Source organism: Sus scrofa, chromosome 13, assembly GCF_000003025.6.
Source record: "Sus scrofa isolate TJ Tabasco breed Duroc chromosome 13, Sscrofa11.1, whole genome shotgun sequence".
Lineage (NCBI taxonomy): Eukaryota > Metazoa > Chordata > Mammalia > Artiodactyla > Suidae > Sus > Sus scrofa.
Genome location: NC_010455.5, coordinates 2,150,977 through 2,175,185, shown reverse-complemented (window position 1 = coordinate 2,175,185; position 24,209 = coordinate 2,150,977). Strand labels below are relative to the sequence as shown.

General features: G+C 38.5%; 1 protein-coding gene across 7 annotated transcripts in view; it reads left to right on the top strand.

The window, feature by feature from the left end:
- COL6A5 (collagen type VI alpha 5 chain) overlaps positions 782–24,209 on the top strand; it is a 144,862-nt gene continuing 121,434 nt past the window's right edge. For 3 of the 7 annotated variants that reach the window (XM_021071337.1, XM_005669264.2, XM_005669263.3), the window contains exon 1: positions 1,403–1,562. The gene's annotated coding sequence lies outside the window, so the exon portion shown is untranslated. Of the gene's footprint in view, positions 972–1,402; positions 1,573–24,209 lie in introns of those variants that run through there. The other 4 variants (XM_005669265.2, XM_013981368.2, XM_021071336.1 and 1 more) reach the window with 3 other exon arrangements.

Below are 24,209 nucleotides of genomic sequence, written 5' to 3'. Positions count from 1 at the left end.
CCTCCTCTATTTCGCTTTTGTTGGGTTGTGGTCAGAGTTATCATTACATCTCTTGGGGGACTGCTGAGGGGGTCAAGTTTGATAGTAGAACAGGTATGGTGGGGAGAGCCGGTGGCTATTCAGCTCACTCCCCCCCAACACACATACAAAAGGAAAACCCTGAGAGGGAGGAGCCAGGTGAGGCAGACAGGTGGCCCTGTCCCTTTGTGCCAGCATGAGACCTCCTCCCAAACTGAAGGGAACTGTGTTCCAATCCAGCATTTCAGGATGTTCTGTGCAAACATCGGGTGGGATGAACCAAGTAGATTCCAGAAGTCTCAGTTACCTTTAGCTTAGAGCAAATACAGTGTCTTCTGAGGAAAACAATTTTCCTGCTTATTATTATAAAAAAAGAAAAGAAAATCAGTTATTAGTTTACACATAACTGTGTTCCCTTTGCTAAAAAATATTAACAGTAGGAAAAATCGACAGCCCTCATTCAACTTCCTTTTCTCCATCCTTCCAACCCCATTCCTTCTGAGTCATACCTGGAAACCTCCTAATTAACTTCAGCAGTAGTTCTAGAATCAAGAAGCCTAGGGGCCCAGCAGTGGGCTGAGAAAGGGGCGGGAACTCCCACCTCTCCTGTTTCCTCTTGGCCTTTTAATAAGCGTTCATTGGGGTAAATAATGTCCGCATCTCTTCATGGACAGCGCGGAAGCTGACAGGATAAGCTGTGGGCGGAGAGACTGAATTCAACCTCACAAGCTGGGGATGTGTTTACCTATAAAATCGCAACTGTGAGTTCACATCCGTCAAAAACAAACAGGCAAACATTACAGTAAGTCTTTCATCCAAGAACAGGGGATGCTTTCCAAAGTTTTCATTGTAATCCCTGCGTGAAATGGTGTCTTCATTTTTGTTGCCTGCCCCACCTTCCGACCATGCCCTTCCTAGAAGCTGCTGGGGGGCTCCTGCTGCCTTTAGCCCAGGTATGTGCTCTGCTCTCTGCTCTCTCTCCGACCCCAGCAGTCGCTCCCCACCCCACCCCACCCCACCCCACCCCCATCCTCCCTCCGGAATTTTCTCGGGTTCTTTGCAAGCTGGCTCTGAGAAACTTGACAAATATACCATTGGAGCCAAATAGCAAGTACTGAACCCAAGTAGCTGCAGTGACCTCAAGCCGGCATCCGGCAGATAAAGTTTGCTCTGGGTTTCTGAGAAACTGCCTTCTCAATTTCTTTTTTGGCAGCCCCTGGCTTCCCCCGAAAAAGCTGCTGGCCGCTACGCACCAAGCCAACAGCTGGAGTATCTCTGGACACGCACATGAAACCCATGAGGAGTTAGTTAATAGCCCAGCCAGCAGGGCTAGCCAGGCCAAGGTCACGGGATCAGCGCCGCCTTTAAAGGGCTGCAGGGCACGCTGCGCTGGGTACCACCTGCGGCTGAGCAGGGACCAGGCTCTGCTCTTGCCCTGCCGCGCACTCTCTCGCGCGCGGGGTCCCGGCGCTCAGGTGCTCCTGCAGCCCGCGAGGAACTGGGGCTTCCGCGGTCTGAGGAGCCCTAGACCCCAGGAAGGCTCCGTGAGTGCAGGTTGCCGGGGCTTGGGGTCTGAGGTGGGCGTTAGGGGGCTCTGTAGGCATGAGTACATTCTGGTGATTTTGCACCTGTAGGATGCCCTAAAATCGCGGAATCTAAGGCATTTTGCAAATTGAGACAAAGTTCTTAAACGTTAGACTCAGAATTGGAAAGGACATTAGAGCAGTGCTATTGGAAGTATGGTATAGGGAAGAGTAGCAGATCCATCCCCTGGGACCTTGTTAGAAATGCAAATTCATGGGCCCCGCCACACACCTGTGGGAGCCTGAATCTCTGCACTGGGACTCAGGAATGTGTGCGTTAACAAGTCCTCTTGAAGATTCCCATGCAGCTGAAGTTTGAGAACCAGTGACTTAGAGGTCATTTCGGTCCCAAGCAGGAACGCCCAGATAGACAGCTATGAGTGCACAGTGAGCCATAATAAGGCATTAAATATGGAGGAATATTCAGATACAGCATCTTAAGAACTGAAACACTCATGGCTTGTGGGAATTGCTACTCTGTTTCAAACTGTGAACTACCATCTTTGAGATTTCCTCAAAATAGCAATCATGGCTTTAATGAACATTTCTGAGTTTCTACTATATGCAAGGTTGCAAGAAATTTTCTTTCAAAATGAAGGAGGGAGTTAAAATTTCAAGACTGGTGGCATTTTTTTTTTTTTCTTTAACCAAGGTCTTTGTAATTTGGTATAGTGTTTCATACCTCACTTTTATTTTGGCTTTTGGTATTTAAGTATTCCTGAAGTTAATTTTTGTTATTGTCGTTAACCCAGGATGTCAGAATAGCTATATATTTAATTTGTGAGTTCTGGAAAAAATATTAAAGAAAAAAGATTCATGTTGGTAAGACCTTTTTTTGATCTTTGTGTTAGTTTATGTAATATATTTTACAAATAATTATGGATCCTGAGATTTCTTCTGAATCAAATCGAGAGAGACAATTTGCTACCTTCTCTAATGAACCCAGTGTCAGAGCTAGCAACATCATATGAACTCTGAGAATTCAGTTGCTATGGGGATGCCCCTTAGAAACAAATATGGATGCCATGTATACCCCAATTATGTGGTTCCCCATCCTACAATGTTCTGAACAATTTCTGCAGATGAGACAGATTCCTCACCAATGCTGAGACCCTCACTTGTGAAATACTTGATAATGAAGCTTCTATGAATAGTTTGCTGTCAGCTGTGGGGTTTTATTTTTGGGGGGGGGGTTATTCTTCATCTTCTCCTTTGGTGGTTTAATTTAAATATTGAGTCTAAATCCACTAATGACTCATTCTGAACTCTGGAGCAAATGCTACAGATATTTCTCAGTTTCCCTTCCTCTTCAGTAGGTGGATGCAGGACATATGATTTTGATGTAGCACTTGCCAGCATCATTCCAACCTATCTCCACAGAGTTCCCTACCTACCTGCTGTGTGATCAAAACATTGACTTTTTAATATGTTAAAGCAGAGGAGAAAATACTTAATACAATGGTCATATAATTATGTCTTCATGTTTTGAGGCATTTAAAAGGCTGGTTCACTGATTTCAAAAGCTAACTAACTTCCATTTGAAAACAGCTTTGGAAATGTTAAAATATTCCCCAGAATCATGCCTGCACATGCTTGTTCATAAGTGTGCAAAAAGCATATACTTAGCAACCTTCTCTAATGATTTACAGCGTATTCTTGTTTTCATGTTAGTTTATGTTGTGATTTTCCTCCTTCAAATTCACACCACTTTTCTAAAACGGAAGAATTTTTAAAAATTTATTTTATTCAAGTAGTTAATTTACAATGTTGTGTTAATTTCTTCTGTATAGCAAGTGATTCAGTTAATTCTTTTTCAAATTCTTTTCCATTATGGTTTCTCACAGGATATTGAATGCAGTTCCTTATGCTATACAGTAGGACTTTGTTGTTTATTCATTCTATATGTGATAGTTTGCACCTGCTAACCCCAAACTCCCAATCAATCCCTCCGCCCTCCCCCTTGGTGACCACAGGTCTGTTCTCTGTGCCTGTGAGTCTGTTTCTCTTGTTTAGATAAGTTCATTTGTGTCATATTTTATATTCTATATATAAGTAATATCATATGGTATTTGTCTTTCTCTTTCTGCTTTGCTTCACTAGGTATAATAATCTCTAGGTCCATTCACGTAGCTGCAAATGGCATTATTTCATTCTTTTTTATGGCTAAGTAATATTCCATTGTTTATATACAACATCTATCCATATCCATTAATCTTTTGATGGACACAGGTTGTCTCTATGTTTTGGTTTTTGTGACTAGCAATGCTATGAACATAGGGGTACATGTATTTTTTATAATTATAGATTTTTCTAGGTATATTCCCAGGAGCAGAATTGCTAGTTCATTTGGCAACTCTATTTTTAGTTTTTTGAGGACCTCCATACTCTTTTCCATAGTGGCTATACCAGTTTACATTCCTACCACCAGTGCAGGAGGGTTCTCCAAAAGGGAAGACTTTCTAATCCTGGAATATTTACCCAGAACCCTTTAACTCTGAAAGTGGAGAATGGAAATTCACTTGCGATGTATACTTTTCATGGCATTGCATTTTGCTTTGAGTATGCCCCTGTCGGTCTTGTCCAATCTCAGATCCAAGTCCTCTCTGAGCAGGGGTAAAGGAAGAGGAGGAGTTGGGCACTGGAAAAAACTAGGACCTAAAGTTGTTGCCTGTATTTTTGTCACCCTTGTCAATCCCCAGTGCCCCATGGTATTGCCCTAGATTCCTCAGACTTTTTTGAATTCTGATCCTTTATGCCACTCTTTGAGGGCATACTGTAATTTAAGACTTGGTCTCTGAAAAGCCATTGTAAAATTCTAAATTATTTGAAGGGCGCAGATGACACCTTGACCCTTCTTCCTTAGCATGATTAACTAATTGCTTTCTTGGAAGACAGCAAAGGACTTGAAAAAACCTGAGTAGTGGGAGGAGAGCTTTATACAGGTAGTGTAAGGCAGTGTAAGGCAGTGTAAAGAAGATCATCTTTGCAGTCAGATAGTGGTTGGGAGTGGCTTATATGTGTTTGTGTGCATTGGGGAGTAGGAGGTGAGAGAGAAAATGTAACAAGTTTCTAGGAGTTATTGTCATGGCGCAGAGCAAACGAATCCGACTAGGAACCATGAGGTTTCGGGTTTGGTCCCTGGCCTTGCTCAGTGGGTTAAGGATTCAGCGTTGCTGTGAGCTGAGGTGTAGGTCGCAGATGTGGCTTGGATCTGGTGTTGCTGCGGCTCTGGCATAGGCCGGTGGCTACAGCTCCGATTAGACCCCCAGCCTGGGAACCTCCATATGCTCTGGGTGCGGCCCTAAAAAGACAAAAGACAAAAAAAAAAAAAAAAAAAAAACCCAAAAAACAAAAAACAAGTTTCTAGGCAACTGGATGGCTTGAGGATGTTCAAGTCAAACAGACAGGCCCTGAAATAGAAGTACTCTGGGTGTGATATTATAGTAATAATAATATCTCTGTCTAGGTCTTAAAGCAGTTTATTAAAATGGTTATATTTGAATCTCACAGTAATCCCCAAAATTTAAAAATAAAGTATATGTGTTTATTGCCACTTCATTGGTGAGAAAGTTGAGGTTTAGGATTATTAAACCTTTGCCAACAGCACATGCCCAGTTAGTACAGAGCTACCCTAGGCGTTAGCTTTCCCAGTCCATCTCCTTAATGGAGAAGGAGCAGGTTGTAGAAGAAATGGGAGGATGAAGATGACTCAGCATACCTGACTTTAACCATTGCAATTAGGTAAGAAAAAAAAATTATAAAGAGAGAGATAACATAAATTAAATTTGCAAACAGTTTGATGATTTAAGAGCTCATCTACTGGGGTACAAATCAACATTTCATAACTTACTATCTGTATAAACTTGGGCAAGATACTTAATGTAACTATATTCTTCTGTCTTATGGGCAAGTGGTAGTACTGACCTCACAGGGATGTTGTAAAAATAAAGACAAAGAACAGTGACTGGCATATAATAAGCTATAGATAAATGCTTGCAGTTCCAGGTAGACCATGGCTAAAAGAAACAATTCAAAATTAATTAAGATTATTACTAAATAAATACAAAAAACCAATGGGTTCTTTGTAAAGCAGTAACAAGCAGCTAAAAGTATAATGAGCAAAAAATTTCTATTCTTAAAAGCAACCAACTACAAAACAGATGAGAACCATAAATGTGTAATGCAGAGGAGAGACCTTTGTTGGACCCCAATTTTACTCCCCTTGCCCCACCACTACCCCAAACACACATTCAAAGCCTGCACAGAATATGCAAAATACCAATATAGGTCTTACGTGAAAATACCTCTAATAAAGAAGGAAGAAATTGTTATACACATAACAAAGATTAAGAATTATTCCACGGAGGAGGAGCTCCTGTTGTGGTGCAGTGAAAATGAATCTGACCAGGAACCATGAGGTTGTGGGCTTTATTCCTGGCCTCACTCAGTGGGTTGGGGATCTGGTGTTGCCATGAGTTGTGGTGTAGGTCACAGACGTGGCTCAGATCTAGCATTGCTGTGGCTCTGGCGTAGGCTGGCAGCTACAGCTCTGATTCGACCCCTAGCCTGGGAACCTCCATATGCCATGGGTGCAGCCCTAAAAGGATAGAAGATAAAAAAAAAAATATATTCCAGGGAAGAGATGAAAATTACTCCCAACTCTAAGGCATTAGAGAGAGAACAGATTTTGTAAAGAAAGAGCTCAAAGAAATCCAAGAAATAATGAAAGGCAAAGCCAAGGGAAGTACAGAAGGAAAAGAAAACCATTACAAAACCCAAACCCAAATTAGCAACAGCTAGATATAAGTCAACCTTGTCTGACTTATTGAAAATTGAGTTTTGAGTTAGAGGACAGCTTTGGGGAACATTTCACAGATTGCAGAAGATAAAGACAGAGGGAGAAAACTGGTTAAACAGAGCCATAGTGATAGAAAATAACAGAAACAACATAGGACCATGTGGACTTTTTTTCGGGGGCGGGGGAGACCAAAAGGAACTGAAAATAAATGTAAAATGCATTGAATTGATTTTAAAATAGCTTTTAGGGGAGTAAAAAGGAACACTAAAATCATCAAATGAACATTCTACAAGTAATTTCTCAGTTTGAGAAAGACAAAAATGAAAAAATCTTTCAACTGAGGAAATGTGGAATTAGATGAAAAATTTCCCAAAGTAAAAGAACATCTAAATTGGCAGATCAAAATCTCGTTATGTTCCAGAAAAACAAAAACAAAGATTAGAATGATATTATTGAGGATAATGGGTAAAACATCCAGATGGAAAAATTAAAAATAAATTAGACTAGCCATATGAATTATCAAATTCCAGAAGACAGTAACGCAATGACAAAAAGCTAAGAGGTAAAATGAAAGGAATGAAACCTGAGAATTCTATAGCCACATTTTATATGGCTTGTGTTCTACATCTATTATACAGTACTGATTTCAATTGTTCTAGATGACAAGTTGAAAAAATATCAGATATATTCAGTTATGACAGACCTCAGCATATATAACCTAATCCTTCATTACTCAAAGTGCTTCAGAGGATCAGCATCCTTTAGAAGCTTGTTTAAAATGCAGAATTCAGTAACCACTCTAGAGCTACTCAATCAGAGCCTGCATTTAAAAAAGATGCGCAATATCTGGACAAAACTATACTTTAAAAAGATACCTGTACTGCTATGTTCATAGCAGCACTATTTACAATAGCCAAGACATGGAAACAACCTAAATGCCCCTGAACAGATGAATGGATAAAGAAAATGGGGTGAAATAATTGTGGTATTCGAATCACAAAGTAAGGATTATAATTCTTGGAAGAAAAGCCACAGTATAAAAAACTTAAAGTTTAAAAGATAATTTTGTGATAATAAATTGGGAGCCTCCCTTGCTCTATAAAATTCAACAAAAGAATAAAGGAAGAGGAAGGAAAATGTAAGCAGATTAGTGTTTTTTATCTTTCATAGGTGGGGGTCATAAGTATTGTTTCATTTCTAATGATGGTGAATTTAGAAGTATAGTTTAAAACATTTTATTTAAAAATAATTTTTCTAGTTTGCTGTAAGTAAAAATCTGATATATTCTTCCAAATTAATGATTAATGGATAGAAAGTAGAAAAAAAGAAAACAGATGATAAGGCAAAAAATCAAACAAAAGAAACATCAGGGGAAAATAAATAATATATGAAATGGAGATAAGCCCAAACATATATTTTATAACATAAAAATAAAGAGCTTAAATTCCCCTCTTTAAGGAAAAAAAAAAAAGATTCCTGGATCAGATCAAAATGCCGAATCCAACCAAATGCTCCTACCAGAGATATGTCTGAAACAGATTTGATAGTTTACATTAATGATATGCTGTCCAAGAGAAAAAAAGGAATTATAATGTTATATCAGATAATGTTGAGAGAAATAAAAAATATATTAAGTGAGGCCTTGTGCATGCTTTTTTTTTTAACCTCCTTCCCTTCTTTAACCTTTTTTTGCTTCTTTTTTTTGAAAAAAGTTTATCGAGTGCTAACTATTGACAAACAACCATAAAGTCTGGGGATATAACAGTGACACAAAGCAGATGCCCTTCTCTGATGGAACTTCTGATCCAGTGTTGACATAAACTATAATCAAAGATTATATAATAATGATAAACAAATGATGGATATAGTCTGCAATGAAGATATAACTGTCATAAACCTTGGGAAATAACTAACATGGCCTAGAAATATATAAAGCTAAAACAGGAAATAAAAGAGAATTGATGAAAATATAGTGTAGGGGAAATGTTGACGCCCTTATTTTAGTCCTTAAGAAAGTAGATAGGCAAAAATAAATAAAGATGAAGTAATAGGTTAACAATAAATTCTATATCATCAGGAAAAATATACTTTCTTTTCAAGCATCCATTAATCATTTAAAAAAGTGAATTTATATTCAGTCACCAGGGAAACCTCAGTATATTCCAAAAAGGAACTATTTCAGACCACATTTTCTTAATGCAATGCATTAAAACCAGGAGTAAATAATAACAACTGAAAAATGTAACAACTTCAATAAAACAAGACAAAATTTGAAATATCTACCCACCTGAAAAATTTAAAACCGTAGTTGAATATCTGTCCTATAATAAAGATGAGACTGCTTCATATCAAAGCCAATGTTGTAGAGCTATAGCTGTACTCAGGAAGATGCATTGCCTTGAAAAGCTTTCATTCCTAAAAAAAAAAAAAAAAAAGAAAAAAGAAAAAAGAGGGAAAGAAAGAATAGAAATAAATGGATTAGTCATTCAATTCAAGAAGTTAGGGGAAAACACAAAATGAACCCAAGTAATGATAGAGACAAATAATTGAGTTTTAAGTCCAAGAAAAACAATATAATTAATTAATACATGCAAAAGGTCTTTTGTGGAAAATTCTGAAGTAAAAAGAGTAAACTACTAATTGCTTTAATCCAGGAAAAAAAACAAAAACAAAACAAATGCATAATATTAGGAATGAGAAGTTAGAGATAACCCTTGAGGGTAGAGAAAAAAGAGAATATAATGTGTCCGATTTTATCATAAATAGTTTAAAATCAGAATGAAATGGAAACCTGTAGAAGAAAGTAGGAATGATCATTGCAAAATCCAACCAAAGAAACAGTAGAAAGCCTATGTGGCTTTAACTTTGGAAGGAACTGAGATGGCTGAAAGCTAACACTTTGGGCCTGGGCAAAGCTTTTCAAAACTTTCAATGATAGATAATTCCTCTGACATTTAAAATGTTTAGAAACAAAAGGAAAGAAGAAAAACTTCCAAATCATTCTCATGACTCCAGCAGAATTGATATAAAACCAAAGATGGTTTACAAAAATAAAAGACAAAGTATTCCTCACTTTTGAACAGTGATGCAAAATTCCTGAATCAAAGATTAGCAAGTAAAATCCAATAGTACATAAAGGAGAATATTGGATGATTAAATGGAGTTTATTCAATAATAGTTAATAATAGTTAAATATTAAAAACTCTAAATTATTACTAATTTTTTAGAAGTTCAGCACAGGTGCTAAAAAGTAACTTTTGGTAACATTAAATATTCCTGATTTTCTTAACTCTTAGGTTAGAATAAGAAGAGGGGATATTTTCTTAACATGGTTAGAAATACATATTACAAACCAGCTGCCACATATCACACTTAATGATGAAACACTGAAATAGTACCATTAAGTTAGAGATATTTTCAATACCATTACTTAACATTGTTGTCAAAGTACTTGTCAATTTAATAGTGTAAGACAACATAAGATATGGACATGTAGGAAGGAGGAGCCAAAATAATCACTGTTTTTGTTTAAAATCAGAATATTCTGTAAGTCTAGATAATTAACAGGAAAGTTCACTAAAATGGCCAGTACAAATAGTCATTTAGCAAAGTGAGTAGAGGAAAAGATTCCATTTACAATAGCAATAAAGAATATAAAACATTCAGGGCTATGTATATTCATAAATGTTAAGAGTGTGTCCAGATCAGTAAGAGAGAGGAAATGGTTCTTAAGGATCTTAGGTATACAGTTCAGAGGAGAAATATAATAAATGTAATTCCCAGTCTCACTTGTAATTATAGAAATGCAAAGAGCCATGAGGTTATATGAATTTTTCCCCTCCAATCAGGATTTCATAAACTTTAAAAAGTGTGTGATGAGAATGTAAGGAAATAAGGACTCCCATAAGTTCCTCGGGGAAATGTAATTTGACATTACCTCTTTTGTTGCTATTGTTTAATATTAGTCATCACTTTAGATAAGCATTCTCTTTGACCCAGAGTTTCTGCTCTTAGTAAGGGATCCTGTAAAAATACTCCTCCCACTGTACTATGAGGTTAATTGCAACGTTGTTTAGCATTGTGAGAAAATTTTCCAACAATGTAAATACCCATCTTTAGAGAACTGGCCAAATGAATCAGGATACATTTGTATAGTGGAGTACTAGGCAACAGTTAAAAAGAAAAAGGTAGATATAAGAGCACTGTTAGTAATATTTAACAATAATCAATCATTGACTAATCAGAAAGGATTTTGGTTTGGAATAGTATGCCCATTCTGGTCAGCGACAATTATTCCAAATAATTAAATAAGGAAATGGATTAACAGCTAATATGACTATTAATAAAGTACACATGAGATAGATACATTTAGGAAGAATAATTGAGACCACAATTGTTTTTAAAAATTTAAAGACTGGGAAGTTCCCCAATAGCTCATCAAATCAAGGATCCAGTGTTGTCAACTGCCCTGGCGGGAGTTCGATCCCTGACCTGGGAATTTCTCCATGCTTTGGGCTTGGCCAAAAATAAATAAGTAAATAAAACAGAAGTCCTAATGCAGTCCCGCAGCCATGCTCGTGGGTTTGTGTATTATCTGTGGCTGATCTTACAAGGGAAGAATTGAGTATTTGTCATGAATATAAAGCCCAAAATACTTATTATATTGTTTTATAGGGAAAATTTGCTTACTTTTGGCTTAGTGAATTAGCACTCATGATATTAAAAAAATTATCTTTTTTTTTATTATTATTAAGGCTGCACCTGTGGCATATGGAAGTTCCTGGGCTAGGGGTCGAATTGGCGCTTCAGCTGAAGGCCTAAGTCTGCCACACCTACAGCAACACCAGGTCCAAGCCACATCTGTGACCTATGCCACAGCTTGCAGCAACACTGGATCCTTAACCCACTGAGTGAGGCCAGGGATTGAACCTGCTTCCTCATGGATACTAGTCAGGTTTTTAACCCACTGAGCCACAGCAGAACTCCTAAATAAAATTGTCTTTATCAACTGGATTTTACTTTTTTATTTTTTGTCTTTTTAGGGCTGCAACCCGTGGTATATGGAGATTCCCAGGCTAGGGGTTGAAACAGAGTTGTAGCTGCCAGCCTCTGTCACAGCCATAGGGATGCGGGATCCGAGCCGCGTCTGTGACCTACACCACAGCTCATGGCAATGCTGGATCTTAGCCCACAGAGTGAGGCTGATGATCGAATCACGGCCCTCATGGATCCTAGTCAGGCTCATTAACCACTGAGTCACGACAGGAACTCCAGATTTTACTTTTAATTATTTACTTCCACCTGTACCATAAACTTTTAAAGAAAAAGTTCTCTTTTTGAATTCTTTGTATATCATGACCATTTATTAAAGGGGGAATGTCACTTATATAAGTTAAAATTTTTAAGAGAAGGAAAATCACCAAATAACCAATATTTACATTAAATTATGTTTATAACAGACATCACAAGGAATATAATGAGAATGAAGAAAAAAAGGACATTTTTAGGAAAAAATATCTCCAAATAGCTCTTCTCCAGATGTCTGTTGCAAACAAGCATCCGTATAGTGTGGCATGAATGTAACACAGTGGCCTCAGGGACAATCCAGCAGGTTAAGGTTCTGAACTTTAATGACAATTGTCGGTAATTCTACCAATAAAGTTTTAAGAAAACAATAATAGTTCGCTAGTTCGACTTAACATTTCAGATTTATTCTTGGATCCCTCAAATTTGTAGTATGATGGTGGTATTTTAGCTTAGGCTAAACTGCCTTAATTTATACAAGTTTTGTCTCTAGGGATGGTAAAATGTGTCAGTTTGTTCACCAACATGGATGGATGGTGGAAGTGGTCCATGCAGCTAGAAAGGAGGAGCAGATTGTTACTGACATGGGTTAGAATTGCCAGCTCATTGTGATACTAAGAAGTAGGTCAACTTGGTTCTATTATTGTTTTTAAAATCCCTTTATGCTTATCTCCCACCAGACCACTCCTTCCAACCTATCTTTGGTGCACCATGCTTATGATCATTTAGTTTAAAATCCAAACTGGGCTCATAAACTGTACTGAGGTATAATTCATATACAATATAATGCATCAATTTTAAGTGTATTATTAGAACCATTTGGTGAATGTATACTTCCATGTAACCATAATCAATATACAGAGTATTTTCATCATCCTCAAAAGATCCATAATGCCCAAAGGAGGGCACTTTTTTATGTTCACAACAAAATTGAGCAGGAAGTCCAGAGAGTTCCCATATGTCTCCTGTCCCCACACATGCACACACACCTGCACCAAAGTGATACACTTGGTAGAATTGATGAACCTACACTGAAGAATCATTATCACCCAAAGTCCATCGTTTACTTAAGTTTCACTCTTGTACATTTCTATGTACATTAGGGTTCACTCTTGCACATTCTATGTACATTAGGGTTCACTCTTGCACATTCTTGTACGTTCACTCTTGTACATTCTATGGGTTTTGACCCATGTATAATGACACACATCTGCCATTATAGTATCATACAAGCAGTTTCATGCCCTAAAAATCCTCTGTGCACCACCTCTTCATTCCCCTCTCCCTACAAACCCTGACAACCACTGATCTATTTTCTGTTTCCATACTTTCCTTTGCCAGAAGAGCATATAATTAGAATCTTACAGAATGCAGCCTTTTCAGGTTGGCTTCTTTCACTTATTAATATGCATTTAAGATTCCTCTGTGTCTTTTCATGGCTTGTTAGCTCATTTTTTTTTTTTTAGCACTGACTAATATTCTATTGTCTATTGTCCTAAAATTTATCCATTCACCTTTTCAAAGGACATGTTGGATGTCTCCAAGTTTTGGTAATTATGAATAAAGCTACCATAAACTTATCTGTGCATATTTTGTGTGAATATAAGTTCTCAACTCATTAGTAAATACTAAGGAGTGTGATTGCTGGATCGTATGTTAAGAATATGTCTAGTTTTGTAAGAAATCAACAAAATGTCTTCCAAATGGGCTATGTGTCTTGCCTCTCCACCAGCAGTAAGAGTTCCTCTTGCTCCATCTCCTTGCTAGCATTTTGATTGTGAATGTTTTTTATTTGCTATTCTAATAGATGTGTTATCTGTTTAAATTTGCAGTTTCCTAATGACATACAATGTGGAGCTTCTTTTCGTATGCTTATTTACCACCTAGCATACCTTCTTTCGTGAGGTGTCTGTTCAGATCTTTTGCCCATTTTTTAATTGGGTTGTTCATTTTTCTTACTGTTGAGTTTTAGGTTCTTTGAATATTTTGGATAACAGTCCTTTGTCAGGTACATATTTTGCAAATATTTTTTTCCCAGTATGTGTCTTATTTTTTTTCATTCAATTGACAGTGTCTTTTGCAGAGCTGAAGGTTTATATTGTAATGAAGCTTGGCATATCCATTATTTCTTTCATGGATCTTACCTTTGACATGGTATCTAAAAAGTCATTATGAAATCCAAGGTCATACAGATTTTCTTCTGTTACCATGTAGACATTTTATAGTTTTACATTTTACATTTAAGTTTTTAATTTTTTGACTTAATTTTAGTGAGGGGTATGAAGTCTGAGTCTAGAATCTTTTCCTTTGTTTTTTTTTTTTTTTTTTTTTTTTTTTTTTTTTTTTTTTTTTTTTTGTCTTTTGTCTTTTTTGGGCTGCACTAGCAGCATATGAAAGTTCCCAGGCAAGGGGGTCCAATCGGAGCTGAAGCCACTAGCTTACGCCACAGCCGCAGCAACACAGGATCTGAGCTGTGTCTGTGACGGATACCACAGCTCATGGCCACGCTGGATCCTTAACACATTGAGCAAGGCCAGGGATTGAACCCGCATCCTCATGGATGCTAGTTGTGTTCCCTAACCTCTGAGCCACTATGGGAACTCTAAATCTTTTTATTTTTTATGGCCACACCCATGGTGTATGGAAATTTTGGAGGCTAAAGATAAATAGTACTGTTTTTAATTCCAAATTCCCACTGTTCATTACTAGAATACATGAAAATAAGTGACTTTTGAATTATAAACTTTTTATCCTACAATCATAGTTCGAGGAGTTTTTTTGTGGATTCTTAAGGATTTTTTATGTAGGTAACCACATCATCTCCCAACAAAGGCAGTTATATTTCTTCCTTCCCAGTATGTGTGCCTATATGCCTTTTATTTCCTTTTTCTGTCTTTTCACATGAACTAGGACTTCTAGTACAATGTTAAGAAAAAAGTGGTGAGAGACAACCTCTTGTCATGTTCCTGCACTTCCTCACCCTTAAATATGATGTTAGCTATAGGGTTTTTAAAATTTTTTTATTTAATGATTTTAATTTTTTTTTCCATTATAGTTGGTTTACAGTGTTATATCAATTTTTTACTGTACAGCAGGGTGACCCAGTCACACATACACATAAACATTCCTTTTTCTCACATTATCATGCTACATCATAAGTGACTAGATATAGTTCCCAGTGCTATACAGCAGGATCTCATTGCTGATCCATTCCAAAGGCAATGATTTGCTTCTATAGATTTTAAAAAGGCATTGTAATTTTAAATTGCTGCTCTGATAATTCCAACATCTTTCCCATATCTGGCTCTGGTTCTGATGCTGGTTCTATCCCTTAAACTGTGTTTCTTGCCTTTTTATCATGCTTTAGTATTGTTTGTTGAAAGCAGAATATAGACTTAGTGTATCAAAGGAGCTGCAGTAAGTGTTTAGTGAGCTGCAGAGGAAAGGGAAGCATTTTATAGTTCTGTGAGTAGGTCTCAGTCTTTTAGTGAGCCTGTGTTCCTGGGCTGTGAACTTCAAAGTTGCTTCTCAGGTTTTTCACTCCCTTAGGTAGGACAGGATGGCTAAAAGGGGCTGGAATTGGGTAGTTACCTTTTCTTAGGTTGGTTAAATTCTAGTAAAATCCTGGGAGGTTAGGCTCTGGTAAAATAGTTTGTCCTGAGGTTAAGTTTTGTTAAGAAGAATGGATGTCTTTGGAATATTTCAAAATGGTTACTTTTCCCCCACCGCCTGTGGGAAGCACAATGGGATTTTTCTGAGATCTTCATTGTGAGAACTTGCTAGAGCTACAGGAGATGAAACTTACAAGTGTGGGTACCACCTTAACAGTGGGCCACCCCTGAAATTTGTAACAACACCATTTGTCCTAATGGTGTTTCCAGCAATTTGTCAATTGTAGTTCAGTTTCCTTAACTCAGGCACTGAATCCCACAGAGGTTTCTGCAGAAGTCATGCAGAAGCGAGTTTCTGCACTGGTAAGTCATGATTCTTTCTGTCCACAGTTTGGGGCTGTGGTTTGCCCTATGACCTAACTTCTCTGATGGATCTAAGAAGAGGTGATGACTTTCAGTTTCTTCAATTGTTTACTTGTTGTTAGGATAGAATGATGACTTCCAAGTTCCTTTATGCCAGACTGGACACAGGAAGTCCTAGGATGGTTATAAAAGAGAAAGAAAGTAATGTTCAGCATTACACCAGAACAACAGGCATAAATTGGCACTATCCTGGGAAACTGCATCATATATTTGATATTTTTTCCTTCAGTTTTTTTAGGAGTTCCCTGGTGGCTCAGTGGGTTAAGAATTTGGCATTGTCACTGCTGTAGCTCAGATCACTGCTATAGCTCAGGTCACTGCTGTGGCTTGGGTTCGGTTCCTGGCCCAGGAACTTCCACATGCTGCAGACATAGCCAAAAATAAATTAATTAAATTAAATAACTATAGTCTATGCCTAGATGGCCAGACTATGGAAGATTCTTAAAATTAAAAAAATTAATAACATATTTAGTAGAAATTTTTACCATTTCAAAATGTAACTAATTTAAAAATTATGCATGAGATATTTTACATTTCACTGTACTAATTTTTGAAACTAGAGAATGTAGTTTACTCTTACAAAAATTCCTAACTCGAGTTAACCATAGCCTAAATTATTGGACAGTATACTTCCAGACCATAAAATTATCCCTCAAATTTTTGTTGCTTTACTCAGGAAAAAAAATTTTAAGGATGAACTACATATACCCTAGAAATAAATGCATTTGACATTAAAAAATGGGATTATAGTCCTATATACTCAACTGTGCATTTACCCTCTAAGTTACTGCATCCATTTAATTAAATTTAGTAAACATTTACTTGCTTTGCATTATATCAGGAGAACCCCCAAGTAAAGGAAAACATGGTCCCTTCTCTTAAAACTTACCTTAAAGATGGGACAACTAATCATGTACACAGAAATAAACAATACATCTGAGTGACATAAGCACCTTGGCTATTAAAAAATCATGGTGTAGGCTTGAGTGTTTGGGGGATAGATAGGAACATGGAAGTGGATGTGACTACAGTAGTTAAGGAGCAGCCTGGGCAGGCATTGGAGTGTAGTTGAAATTTAAACTTGTGCTTAAGACAAGGACTGTTCAGGCTTGGGGCAAAGGGAAAACCTGCATGAATGCCATGGTGTTCTTTCAGTTCCAGAGGAATTGGGAATTTGAGAGCTCTCTGGTTCTTCAAAGCTGCAGCAGGAAGCTACCATAACTGAGGCCTCAACTTTGGATTTCCCAGTAGGTCTGGTATCCAAGCATCATCAAAGGTTACCAAGTGCATGTTGGATAGCTTCTTTCATTTATGAATTATGAAAGCAGTTCAATCAGAAAATGGGACTTATTAGATGAGATACCTAAAAAGTCCAGAGATTGGTCAGGCTAGTCAAGATGCTGGTGTCATCTCAAACATGTCTCTCTTTATCTTGGGGTTCTCCTTCATGTTGGCAAGATGACTCCAAAAGCCACAGGCTTATATCCCATTAGTTTTGCAACTCAGCAGCAAGAGAACTCCTTGTCAATAGATCTTGCAAAAACCTATATTTCAGCTGATGCTTATTGGCTCTGATGGCCTTGGTCAGGTGCTCATCTTTGGGTCAATTACGATGACCATCTCAGTGCTTGCATAGGTCAGGTGCACTTCTGTGGAGAAGGGATGAGATCAAGATTTCAGCAACTGTGTGGATTGAAGGTAGGTAAAGGTGTTTCTCAGAAGGAGTAATGAACATTGGGCAGGCAAAATCAACGGACACATCCTGCATGATGCTTTATATGTAGATTTCATGTAACCTTCTCAACAACACAGTGCTACAGCCATTATTGTTTACAACTTACAGATAAGGCCTTTGAAGTCCAGACTCTTCTCATTTGGGACTATGCCTCTGTGATTTCTCCAGGGAGCTTGCTTCAGGATGGCCTCACCCAGTGGATCTCAACCTTGGTTGCCCATCAGAATCACCCAGGGTGCTTTTTAAAAAAATACAAGTATTCAGACCACACTCTTGACCAATTGAGTCAGATACTCTAGGGGTAAGACCAAGCATCGGTATTTTTAGTAGCTCACCAGTGTGCAGTCAAGATTGAAAATCATGAGCCCAGGACTTCTCTTTTTTCAGAGAGTTGTAAAGAGAAGAAGAAACAGAGCTAATTTCTGTTTTCTCAGCAGCACTACCAATAATGAGGCATACTCTCAGACCTCAAAGGAGATTAAATGATTACAGAAAGGCAAGATACTACCCCAGTGAGAATGAAACATTGAGAATGTAGATGGAGATGATGCTCATCCAGGGCTTCATGATGGAGGGTATGTCTGGTCCAGCATCACTTATTTCCACAGGAAGTTTTGGCCAATGGAAGTATTAGAAATATAATCTTCTCTCTGGAGATGTTTATTCCAAAAAACGTGGTGTGTGAGAATTGTGTGAATTAGATGGCTGAAGGGTAATTAATAATAAAGACTCAGCTATCTGGGGCCTTTCTTAGAGGAGCCTTCTGAATGCGCCAGTATGGTTTCTGGCAAGAAAGGTGGAATGACTGTTTTGAGTGAAGGGTCCAGAGCTTAGGGGGTTCGGTAGGCCTGCTCATTGCAGACTTTCAGCAGAGCCTGCATTACCAGAAGAACTAAGGTCCAATTAAAAAATGAGGGCATTTTATAATGAAGTCCAGACCTCTTGTTTTATAAATTAGGGAACCACGCCTAAGGAAGGAACTCATGATTTGAATTAGTAGTTCTGATTCCTCAATATTATTTCTACTTCCCTGATTAAAGTTGTAAATGTCCTTCGAGTAAGTTTATCAAGTTTTTTTGTTTCCTTTTGATATCTCTGTATAAAGTGTTATAGCTTACTCTTTAAACTTCATTCTAACTCAGTTTTTCCACAATTTATTCTGAAACACTGTGTTCATTTATTCTTTCAAGAAATATTCACTGTATTTTATATTTTCACACAACCACCTGGCTCCCCAGGCAGACTGTATGCTCTTGGAGAGGATTTTTTATGTGTTTTGCTCTTTGTGCCTGTAAGTCTATAACAGTTGGTTTAATGATCTATCTATGGAAGTGCTGGGTGACTGGGCAAGTTAAGTGTCCACATTTCTTTTTTTTTCTTTCTTTGTTTTTTCTTCTTCTTCTTCTTTTTTTTTTTGTCTTTTTGCCTTTTCTAGGGCCGCTCCCGTGGTATATGGAGGTTCCCAGGCTAGGGGTCGAATTGGAGCTGTAGCCGCTGGCCTATACCACAGCCACAGCAACGCGGGATCCGAGCCGCATCTGTGACCTACACCACAGCTCATGGCAACGCCAGATCGTTAACCCACTGAGCAAGGCCAGGGATCGAACCCGCAATCTCATGGTTTCTAGTTGGATTCGTTAACCACTGTGCTATGACGGGAACTCCGTGTCCACATTTCTGATGTGCCTTATTTGCCTTGGTTTCAGGAGATGGTGGCATAAACATGCCTGCCATCAGTCCTAATCTGATTTGTTCTGATGAAGATGTCCTTAGAATGGAATATCAGACATTCCCCAAAGAAGAAAACTTGAGAAATACTTTCCTTGTGCTGATGCACTGCCCCCAGTAGTGAGTTCCTCACTGTCTCAGGTCCTTGATCTCTCCTCTTTGTGCTCATTGTGACCCCTTGGTATTGGAAGGTGCATGAAGTCAAGCTCTAACTGATGCAAAAAAGCCCAGCCCTTTCTCAGCATCCCTAGGACTTCTCATTGCCCTTCCTCCTTCAGCCAAGAACCATCATTAGCTCATAACTGCCAACAAGTAAAGTCTTGCGTTCAAACGCTTCTTGGAGCATGCAAAACCCTCTGTCATCTTACGATCTCTGCCTTTCCAGCCTTGTCTATCACCCGCTCTCATTCTGATCCTGGGCATCCAGGACACATTGCTGCTCATTGCTTTCCAGAACCATTGCCATCACTGCAGCATACACACAAGAACTGTCTCCTCTCATCATCTTTGCCTTTCGCTGTTACAGGCATCCTTCAATCTAGTCCAAATGCCACCTTTTTCTGGAAACTTTTCTTAACTGCTTTTCTATTTCCATGTACTTTGTTTACCTCTCATTTGAAGTAACACTTCATTTTGTCTTATGTAATAAGTATTCGCATATGTATCTGCCTTCACACCTTCCTTTGCTTCCATCTCTTTTTTCATTTTTGCTTTTATTTCATTTAGTTATTTGTTTATTTTTTAAATGAAATACAGTTGGGTTACAATGTTCTGTTAGTTTCAGGTGTACAGCAAAGAGATTCAGTTATACATATATATATTTTTTGGATTCTTTCTCCATATATATTATTACAAAATATTGAGTATATTTCCCTGGGCTATGCAGTAGGACCTCGTTGTTTATATAGTTTATATATAGTAGTGTGTATATGTTAATCCCCAATTCCTAATTTATTCCTCCTCCTGTCTTTCCTCTTTGGTAACCACAAATTTGTGTTTTATGTCTGTAATCTATTTCTGTTTTGTATATTGGTTCATTTGTATCATTTTTTAAAAAGATTCTATGAGTTCCCACTGTGGTGCAGTAAGTTAAGGATACAGCATTGCCTCAACTTTGATGTAGGTTGCAGCTGCAGCTCAGATTCAATCCAAGAACTTCTATATGCTGCGGGCACAGCTGAAAAAAAAAATTCCACTAATAAGCAATATCATGTAAAATTTGTCTTTATCAGTCTGGCTTACTTCGTTTAGTATGACAATCTCTAAGTCTTACTGAGTCCTCACTCTGTGCCAACCATTAGGCATACAAAGATGTATCCAACACACCTGAAGATGTTTACATAGAGAGGGAGGCAGAGACATCAGCAACCAGAAGGCAAGTTTCATGAGAGCAAAAATTTTTGCATGTTTTGTCCACTATTGTGTTGGAATTGCTTGCAACTAACTGTGCCAAGAACATAGTTGGCACTCAGGAAGTGATCTTTGAATGAATATATAAATAAATCTATCAGAAATATGCATAGATGTGCCTATATATCTGTATACATATAATGCATATACATGTAGGCATGTATAGATAAATACAGAGAAATGATAAAAATAAAGGCCAATAAGACTGCTGAAGAAGGAAGATTTCACTGAATCAGGTTCTAAATCATGGATTCTACTTTGTCTGGCAAAGATTCTACTTCTGTTTTAGGCAAGGATTCTGTCTTAATCTTCATTTCCACATGTTGTTTGCACTGACCTTCACACATCATGGAAACTTAGTAAATTGTGGCATTGAACTGAAGCTGTTTCTAGCTCAACTGGAACTTTGGCCCCCCTGCTGCTCACTGGCTTTGCCCAGCCTGAGTTGAAGGACACCCTTGTCCTGGCACTTATGCCAAATCTCCACCCTCCACCCACCATCTACATCCTCCAGGGAGATCCCTGGGTGTTTTCAAGGTCTCTGCTTTTGTCAGGTAGTACCAGGACTGCCCATACTGTGTGACCTCTGCTGCCAGAGGAGGCTTCTGGGTGAATGGTTCAAGTTTGCCGAGTGGTTTTGCAACAGAGTTGCTCAAACAGGTGTAGTTTGCTTATTTGGCGTAGGGCATTACTTTATCTAGGATACTCTAAAAATGGCCTTTTGCTTTCAGAAATGCCTGGAATTGCTGTTGTGTGAGGTTTGTTAGGCAGCTGAATGGCTGGATTGATGGAGCTTCTAGCACCTTCTCAGTGATTCATTCAACAGCTATTTCTCTTTTATTTTTTATTGAAGTAGAATTGATTTACAAAGTTTCAGGTGTACAGCAAAGTGGTTCAATTATATATGTATATCTATACCTATGTATCTCTATCTATATATATATATATTCTTTTCAAGATTCTTTTCTCATGTATGTTATTACAAAATATTGAGTATAGTTCCCTGTGCTATACAGTAGGTCCCTCTTTGTTATCTATTTTATATACAGTAGTATGTATCTGTTACTCCAAAATTCTTAATTTATTCCCTCTCTCCCACCTTTCTCTTTTGGTAACTATAGGTTTGTTTTCTATATCTGTGAGTGTGTTCCTACCTTATAAACAAATTCACTTCTATCACTTTTTTTTTTTACGTTCCACATATAAGTGATATCTTAGGATATTTGTCTTTCTCTGTCTGGCTTACTTCACTCAGTATGAAGTCTATCTAGGTCTATCTATGTTGCTTCAAATGACATTATTTCATTCTCTTTATGAATGAGTAATATTCCATTGGATATGTGCCACATCTTTATCCATTCATCTGCTGATGGACATTTAGGTTGCTTCCATGTCTTGGCTGTAGTGAATAGCTCAACAGCTATTTCTTGAGAGCCCACTCAATGGAAATCACTGACCTAGGCAAGTGGGATGTTCAATAGTGAGGGTTAAAAAGCAAAACCCTGCCTTCAACAAAGTTATAGCTGTCTGTGGTGCGTGTATGTATGTGGGTGTTGTGTGTTGTATTATTGGGCTGGTAGAAGAAGTGAGGGATTAAGAAAAGTAGTTCATTAACCGGAGAACAAGGCAAAATGCAGTAAGTGTCAGAGAAGAGGATGGCCTTGGAGTCTGGGCAGCACGAGTGGGTCTGGGTGTGTTGATAGACTTGAGGGCATAGTTGACACAGTACTTTCTCTCTGAGGAGCAATACCACAGAAGAAACAAGAGAAGCATGAAAGCCAAGGGAAACAGAGCCATGTGCACCTGCAAGATGGGCAACCAGCACAGAAAAATAAGACTGGGTAATTATCTGGCCTTGCTGTCTCTACTGAGAAGGAAACCCAGTGTGCCTTCCTGATGCCCCCAGAAATGAGCCAAAGCACGAGGGAGGCTCAGACCTGGGCCTTCAGCCCCAACTCTGCTGTGGACTGGCTGTGTGACCTTGGACACACCACACAGCCCTGCTGGACCTCAGACCCTGGGCAGGAAATGAGTGGGTGGCAAGTGCCTGGTTTTAGGGCCTTACTAGATGGAGGTTGTATGGCCTAAATTGCATCTTTCTCCCTCTGCTGGAGCTTATATCCTCGTCAGAACCTGTTGCGGGCAGCCACTGTGGGAAAGGGAAACAGAGCAAAGGTAAAAGAACACATGACCTGACTTTTATTTCTTACCATCTTTTAGCAGCTTTTGCACTGTGGGCTGTAAAAGGAGAGAAAGAGACAAATTCAGCTTGGTGGTTTTATGATGCCATTTGTGGGCTGTGTTTGATTTAGGATTTAGTGGTATAAACTTCTAGTAAACTGATTATATACTTATTGCCAATTCCATGGGTTCAAGACTTATACCTATGTGCTTTTGATGTGCTATTATAACTTACTAAATAATTGCTATTTTCCTTTAGTGTCTGAACCAGCCAGAGAGTTGCAAGCTTTGTCATGCATCTTTGTATTTCTCTAAATTAAACGTTTTCTCCCCTGCTTCACAAGTCACTTTTAAACTGCATGTCATGTGTTATAAAACAGACTCCCCCCATAGAAATTAGTTTCCCATTAAGAATGAGTGAGATTTGTCTTCACAGACATTTATGACCAGAGGAATGTAATCAAAAGAAAGGAGGCTATTCTTCATTATTCCATTATTGCTCTCCTCTATTGTCTCCCAGCAATGGCTGGGGAGTTTTGTCCTTGCCTCCCTCTCATCCTACGTGGCTGGATTCCATGGGCTGAGCATCCCCACAGGAAATAGTGAGGCCAGCTGGTTACTGCACAGTATACAGTGTGCAAAGAGAGCCTGAGAAATGCTGAGTTGGAGAGGCTTGGAGCCCAGCCTATAGCCTTACCTGATTGCTGAACAGGGCCCGAGGCTTTTTCCAGGGAGGGAACTTAGCCATTGCCTTGCCTAATTGTGGAGCATATCCTGCAACTCCAACTTCCTGGAAAGCCCCGATGGTGATCCTGCCCAGCCTCAGAGCCCAGTTTCCAGCACCAGGTAACCACAAGATATGGTGGGAAGCCCTGCCCAACGAGAGAGCCCAGGCAGTCCATATAAACATGGATGGTTGGTACCATCCAGTTGAGAGCACACCCTGACTCCACTAGACTAAGAGTGAGTGCAGAGCCCAGCCACAGCTCTGCCCAGTCACATGCAGAGTCTAATCATTGGCCCTACACTGCCAAGAAATACAGCCTCAACCTTTCTGGACCAGAGGTGGTCGTAGAGCCCAGGTAGTGGCTCCACAGAACTGGAAACAACATACTGCAACTTAGGGGATTCAGCAAAAGTAGCTCTAAGAAGAAGGTTTAGGGCTATACCTGTGTAAATTAACAAAAAAGAAAGATCTCAAATAAACTTTACACCTCAAGGACCTAGAAAAAGAAGAGCAAACTCAGCTCACAGTTATCAGAAGGAAGAAAATAATAGAGATTAGAGCAGAAGTAAATGAAGTATAGAATAGAAAAACAGTAGAAAGGAAATTAACAAATTGAATAGTTTGTTTTTTAAAAGATAAATAAACCTTTAGCTAGACTTCCAAGAAGAAAAGGGAGGACTCATAATGAAAG